This window comes from Arvicanthis niloticus, chromosome 1, assembly GCF_011762505.2.
Source record: "Arvicanthis niloticus isolate mArvNil1 chromosome 1, mArvNil1.pat.X, whole genome shotgun sequence".
NCBI classification, from domain to species: domain Eukaryota; kingdom Metazoa; phylum Chordata; class Mammalia; order Rodentia; family Muridae; genus Arvicanthis; species Arvicanthis niloticus.
The window spans coordinates 102,716,760-102,724,481 of record NC_047658.1 but is presented as its reverse complement, the minus strand read 5'-3'; the positions used below and the strand labels follow the sequence as shown (position 1 = coordinate 102,724,481).

The 7,722-nt window shown below is 44.6% G+C and overlaps 1 pseudogene; it reads left to right on the top strand.

The window, feature by feature from the left end:
* The first annotated feature begins 2,152 nt into the window (after positions 1–2,152).
* Positions 2,153–3,062, top strand: LOC117717680 (jupiter microtubule associated homolog 2 pseudogene; annotated as a pseudogene).
* Positions 3,063–7,722: the final 4,660 nt, after the last annotated feature.

Below are 7,722 nucleotides of genomic sequence, written 5' to 3'. Positions count from 1 at the left end.
GCAATTCATAATTTAAGGTCCTGGGAATAGGGAGGATGGCTCCTGCTCTTCGACTCTTATTAAAACACGCCCCTATCTTCTACAAATTCCTCCTGATCGATACATTGGCTGCAGGATAAGGCTTAAGTCGGGCACTGCTACACCCCCGGTACACACTGGTCTTTCTTACTAGGTTACTTACAAGCATAAAAAGGGCAAAAACCTTTCAAACTGGCATCAGGACACACGCACCGAGGAAACTGCAGGTGGAGCCCGAGTTAAATGCACTCTCTCATTGATTAACGCTGATCCTTTATGGTTTCCCTTTCTTTTCTCATTAATCTTACTTAACCCTCTACAAACAATGCCAGCTCTGTCACTCTAAATATCCAAAACCTGCCGCACAGAGAAAGCTGTTTTCCTGGCACTGGCAGATCGCTCACAACCCCCATCTTAGGAAGGACTACTTTCTTTTAAAAATATACCAACACAATAGAGAATAGCTTTCATCCAGGTGGGCAGAGTGGAGGACAGGGGAGAGCCAAGAAAGAGGAAAAGGACATAAAGCCAAACAAGAAGGCAAGTCGGGGATGGGGGGATGGTCCCCCTTTCAAATGAAGAGGTTGGCTGTGGACTTTAGACTTGGCAGCAGTAGGGATGCAACAGCCCAGGTTCACTGAAGCCAGAACCAGGTGAGGCCAGACCCACCTACAGAGAAATGAATGCGTATGACAGTCACAGTGCTGGAGGATGGGACATCCAACCAAATACACATTTGGGGTCATTCAATACTTCTAGACATTGATGAAATAGTCTCCATTGTAATTGTGTGTCCCCTCTACCCCAATACAGCTGATTTATGTGCAAGCAAACTTTCTACTTTTTCACTAAGCAGAAACATGAGTTTACATGTTGGCATGGCAGCAGACAGCCCTTGTGGCCTTCACACTCCTCATAAAGTCTCCATTGCTCATTCATCCCTCCGCATTTGCAACAATGAACGCCAGTCCCAACTTCCTTATGTCTTTCTCAGTTGGTCCCTCTAAGTGAGTGAGTAAGGGGAGGAAGAATATTGAAAAATCTTGGCCCTAGAGTACTAGGAGAGACAACTGAATTGGGGGTCGGGAGGACATCTCTGGGAGGAGCTAAAAACCTGGGACAATGGAAACTCCCAGGAATCTATGAGGGTGGTCCTAGCTAAGACTCCTAGCAATGTAGCAATGAGAGAGATGAAGCCTGAACCAGTCATCTCCAATGAAGGGACTGAGACACCAACCCAGCCACAAAATCTTAGACCCTCAAATTGTCCTGCATACAAGATGTGCAGGGGTAAAAAGATGGAGCAGAAATTGAGGAAAGAGCCAACCAATAACTGGCCCAGCTTGAGACCCATGCCATGAGAGGGAGCTCACCCTGAGAATATGAATGATATTTTACTATACTTGCAGACAGGAGTGTAGTATAAATCTCAACAGAGAAGCTTTACCCAGAAACTGATGAAATCTGATGCAGGGAACCACAGGCAAACATTAGGCAGAACTTGGGGAATCCTGTGGAAGAAAGGGAAGAAGGACTGAAGGAGCCAGAGAGGTCGAGGACATCACAAGAAAACCTACAGAATCAACTAACCTGGATCCATAGGGCCCCAAAGAGACTGAGCTGCCAACCAGAGTGTGTGGGACAGACCTAGGCCCTCTATGTAACACATATATAACAGTTGTGCAGCTGGGCCTTCATGTGGGACTCCTAAAATGGGAGCAGGGGCTGTGTGACTATGTTGCCTGCCTTTGGATCCACTTTTCCTAACTGGGTTGCCTTATCTAGCTTCAGGAGAAGAAGCCTAATCTTACTGCAACCTGTTATGCCAAGGTTGGTTGATATCCATGGGAGGCCTCCCCTTTTCTGAAGAGAAGACGAAGGGAGTGAATGGGGGAAAGGGAGGGGAGAGGGATTGATTGGAAGGAGAGGCAGGAGGGGACACTTCAATCAGGATATAATGTAAATAAGTAACTTAGTAATAAAAAAAAAAAAGAAAGAAAGAAGGAAAGAAGGAAGGGAGGGAGGAAGGAAGGAAGAATGGAAGGAAAGAAGGGAGGGAGGAAGAAAGGAAGGAAAAGGAAAAATCTTGGCCACAGACTTATACAAGCCATCATTTAAAACACATGGAAGCGTGCGGCGGCTGTGGAAGCGCGGGGCGGCGGCCGACATGTTCCAGGGCACGGATGGCCAACCTGGCGAGTTGGGCTCCAGATCCATGAAGCCCCCCGGAGGAGAATCGAGTGATCTTTTTGGAAGTCCAGAAGAATGTATTCCTTCAAGCAAGCCTAACAGGATGGCATCTAATATTTTTGGACCAACTGAAGAACCTAAAAACATACCCAAGAGGACAAATCCTCCAGGAGGCAAAGGAAGTGGGATCTTCGATGAATCAACTCCTGTGAAAACTCGACAACGTCTGAATCCACCCGGTGGGAAGACCAGTGACATATTTGGCTCCCCAGTCACTGCCACTGCACCTCTGGCACACCCCAACAAGCCCAAGGATCATGTTTTGCTGTGTGAAGGCGAAGACTCTAAGTCTGACCTGAAAGCTGCAACAAACTCCACAGCCAGAGGAGAGCCGGGCGAGAAAGGAAGCTCAGAAGTGGAGCATGTGAAGATACCAGAGCCCACACCCACACCTGACAGTCATGAGCCCAGACTGGGGCCAAGACCTCGCTCCCACAACAAAGTCCTGAACCCACCAGGAGGCAAATCCAGCATCTCCTTCTATTGAGAGGCTCCTGCTCTGCCTGTAACTAGATCAGACAAAGAGATAGGGTATTGAATGTTAGTGTTTCCTGTAACCCAAATGAGTTGGGGTGGGAGAGGGTTTGTCATGCGTGTGGGGTTGACTGCTCCTAGTCATTGGAAGAGCTACGCAGAGGACTGTGCCTTCTAAACTGCCAAGATATATACATTGTGGGGATAAACTGGGATGTTCTGGTCCCTCCTCTAATTGCTCCTCTTTGTGAAACAGATCTATAAAGTTATGGGGAAGGCAGAAGAGGTGGAGCCCATTAACAGAAGGATGCCAGGGTCAACCTCTTGCTGTGTGCTTAGGAGACCTCAGGTACACAAAATAGAGTAGTACAGAGAGGTGCTGGTGGCTGCTGTGTAGAGAGGTAACACAACTCCTTTCCCCAGGTCTTTAGTCATAAGGTTGAAACCTGTTTCCTGGGTGACTCTAACCAATAAATGACCATACCTAGGAAAAAAAAAATAAAAATAAAAATAAAAAATAAAACACATGGAAAACACCCAGAAAGCAGTATTAATAGTCACCACCAACTATGGCGCTGAGCTTAAAAACATTCCACACAGGACTGGGAACCCTCACACCAGTCACGGGTGCTTTATTTTATCAATCTGAGATGCTAGGAATAGTGTTGGGGAAGGTAAAGGCCTTTTCTGAATTTTTGAAAAGATCAGCATCTGAATACATATTAAAGATAAAGTCTAAATGATTCAGAAAAGGCAGAAAAACACCAGCCTAACTTCACAAGGGTGCTGGGCCCTGGTCCCTAAGGAGGGAAACAAAGCCCTGGGGACACATGTGCTAAATGAATACGTTCTTCTTGCATTCAGATATACACAGCTCTAAATGGCAGGCCGTTTTATTGGAAGAAAAAAATATAAATCTCTTAAGACAGCAGAAGATTGGGGGTAGGGGGAATAAAAGCCCAGATCTAACACCAGAACTTTTAGATAAATAAAAAGAGAATTCGTCAGGCTCAGGTAGTTAGTTGTCCTCGTGTATCCAGAAGTTGGAAACCACTATTGGGCTCATTCCCAATAGTGTAATGCTCACACTTCCTTGTGTCTTTCTTACCATCTTTCCCTCTGAGTGGGGAGGAAAGATAATGTGGAAACTTGATCACAGAATTCTAAAAGCCTCTAATTATAAGACACACAGATAACTCCCAGAAAGCCATATTGACAATTACCATCAACTATCTTAGATGCCCAGGACCAGCTGTGGGCACAGGACAGGTGCAGCGTTAGAGCAGGAAGTGGCTAAAACCCAAGCACCCCATGTCATCATGGCAGGAGCTGTCCCCTGGGATCTGCCAGACTTCACACCCACTCAAGGTAAATTGAAGAGCCGTCTCCAAACTAGCTGCTGTACTCAGCACAGGTGACAAGTCCTCTCATTAGGTTTATTTATGTGTTTGTTTGTTTGTTTGTTTGTTTGTTTGTTGTGTGGGAGGGAGTAGCCACTCACATGCACACAAGTGTGGAAGTCAGAAGACATCTTGCTGGAGGTAGCCCTCCCCCTCTTCTAGCACGTGGATCCTGGGGAACAAACTAGTTATCAGGCTTGGTATCAACTGCTTTCAACCAGCTGAGTCCTCTCTCTGGCCCGAGCCTCTCGTTTCTTCACACCTCTGCCTCTCTGCTACAGAATGGAGAGCTTTCCTGCCCTACTGCCTTCGGCACTCAGAACAGTACCCAGACTCCTTAAACAGGCCTTTCCTCTCCTCGGTTGGTGTGTTTCATCACACTCTGCTCCACTGACCTCTGCCTGCTTCCAAAGACTTACAAAGAACTTAATTGGCCATTATAAGATTAGTCAACCAGAGGACCACCTGGCAATGAATGATGCATAGGAGGGGGAGCTACATCTGTCTTTGAGACATTCTCAAGGTAACTCAGGGAGTGGGTTAGCCCTTGTGTGTGAGGAAGCCCTGGACTGTCTGCAAAGTCACCTCTTTGCCTTGCCCTAGAAGCCAGGGTGTACCAAGAATGCCTAGAGTTCTGAAGAATTATTAGGTTAGAGGTGTGGCTTTGTGGATATAATTCCTGCCAGCGTACTAGTGGCCCTGGGATCCATGATGTAGTATTTTGAATGAGAAATATCTTCCGTAGGCTTTTAAGTGTTTGATCATGCAATCACCGGTTAGTAGTGCTGTTTTGAAGGTTATAGAACCTTTAGGACAGTGGTTTTCAACCTTCATAATACTACAGTCCTATAATACAGTTCCTCATGTTATAGTGACCCCCAACCATAAAATTATTTTCATTTCTACTTCATAACTGTAATGTTACTACTGTCATTAATCTTAATGTAAATATCTGTTTTCCAATGGTCTTAAGTGACCCCTGTGAAAGGGTCTTTCACCTCACAACCTGTAAGCTGAAAATCAAGAACCACTGCCTTAGGAGGTGGAGCTTCACTGGAGGAAGTAGGTCACTGGAGGAGGGGCTTGAGATCTCATATAGGCCAACCCAACTTCCTGTTTGTGCCCTACTTCCTGAATACAGATGCAGTATGACCAACTCAGTCTACAGCTGTGTCTTCTCCAACATGATGGAATGATGCTCCTGAACCATAAGCCAGAATTAGCCCTTTCTCTTCTTGTTAGTGGTTTGGTCACAACAGTGAGAAGAGTGACTAACACAGAATCTCAACACCACATAAGTGGGTGGGATGGTGTGCACCTGTAATACCAGTACACCCGAGGTAAAGTTCAAGATCACCCTTGGTTACATTGCTAGCTTGAGGCCAGCCTGGGGTTCACAAAAAAAGCAGTCTCAAAAAAAATTATATATATATATATGTATATATATATATATATATAATTATATATATGTACATATATGTGTATATATGTATATATATACATGTATATATATACATGTATATATGTATACATATATATGTATACATATATATATGTATACATATATATGTGTGTATACATATATATGTATACATATATACGTGTATATATATACATATATATACATATATATAATTATTTTCATCTGCAGTCATGAACAAACCCATTGCTATATGAGTATATTACGAAAAAAATGGTCTGATTAAATGCAGCCTAACTGTGTGCAAGCTCCTATTCTCTGGCCAGGAGTCATCACCTCCCATGGACCCCAGTAAAGTGGGCCCTGCCAGGCTGACTCCTGGTGCCACCATTTCTCCTCACCCTCCCCGGGATTCTCTGTCCAGAGTAAAGATTCTGGGGGTGAGATTCCTCTACAACCACCACCGCCCCACCAAGCCAAGTTCAGCCCTCACGGTGTCATCAGGAAGCCATGGGCTCTGCACAGCCATCTCTGGAGCAGGTGTGCAGATGCTGACTAGCCTTCTCAGTCAGTGCAGTAAGCAGGAGTTGTAGGATGGCCAGCTGCTCACAGAAGTATGTCCTATTAGCCTCTCTGCCTTAGGCCAGCTCAATGTGGAGACTAGAGACTACATAGAGCTCACCCTTGCATTTTGCAAAGAAGAATACTGCTTGCATGAATACCAGGGAGTTGGAAGAACAGCCTGGGTATGCATTCAGGCATAAGACGCATTTAAGAGAGTCTGTGTCAGCTACACAGCGCTCCAATGTGGGGCTAGCCCTTCAGCCTCCACCTTGCTAAGGAGACCCCTTCTCTTCTGGCTTAGACAAAGAAAACAGGCAGGTAAAATTGTGTTTTACAACTTTTTGGTAATACATGGCTTTTCACAGACTCACAGGAATGTATTTTGTCTTTCTAATTACTCTTCCCACAAGGGCTGTAGTTTGGGGCATATTATTCTAAATTCTCTTCATGACCACACTTACCTTTTTAAAACTACAATGCAATTATATTCTACATACCATTTACAGTCAGGCTTCCTCACTTCAAAATGTAACCTGAGCAATGTTCTTCTGACATCAACAGGAGGATGGAGAGCCATGGCTTCCAGAATGAACCCAAAGTGCCTCTACCCTGCATTCTGGTAAACAACTCTGTGAAGAACTCCTCCTGGATGAATCTGTGCCCACACATGACTGTGTTTTTAGGATAAACAAAGAAGAAAATGCAAATAGGGGAGTTTCATTTAACTGGCTTGTGTTATGTTTAGTTAGAAAAGAAATGAGTTTAGAAAATGAATGGACAAAGGCAAAAAAAAAAAAAAAAAAAAAAAAAAAACACAACTCAGTCAATAAAGCTCTTGCTGTTGCATGAGGACCTGAGTTCAATCCCCCACAACCCACACAGAAAGACAGGCATTACATCATGCTTGTGACCCCAGAGCTGGAAAGGCAGAGACAGGCAGATCCCTGGAGCTTACTAGCCTTTCAGCCTCTAAATTAATAAATCCCAGGTTCCAATGAGAGACTCTATTTTAAGAAACAAGGGAGATGGCTCCTAAGGAATTATATCTGAGGTTATCCTCTGGTCTACATACACACACCCCTTCATACATTCAAACATGTATACATGTGTATACATACACACATAGGTATACCTCTGTGTGTGCACACATAGATAAAATGATATTAAAACTAACTTGCAACTTAATGTAACAAGTCCCATATTAAGATCATTTGAACTCCTTGGTTTGGCCTCTGCCTTCTTCACATCACCTTGAGCCACACATGACCAGCATTTCTGCTTCTCAACATGACCTCTGCAGGAAGCACAGCAACAGTGCCCTCTGGACACCTTCATCAGCTCACAGCCTCTCTCCCTAGCACCAGGAGCGGGTCCACATCACTGGGCAGGAAAGTCATATCAGCCACTAGTCACTGCATACCCAGGATCACTTTCCCCTAAAAGCTAGGAAGTTTATTCCCTGATCTGCCCTCATTGTCTCTAGAGAAACAATTACTAATTACTTTATACTGGGCTCCTTGTCTTAAAGAATCATCACTTTTATCATCCCTGCAGTGGTGACCAAACTTCCAATACCAGAACCTTTGAACAACAGAC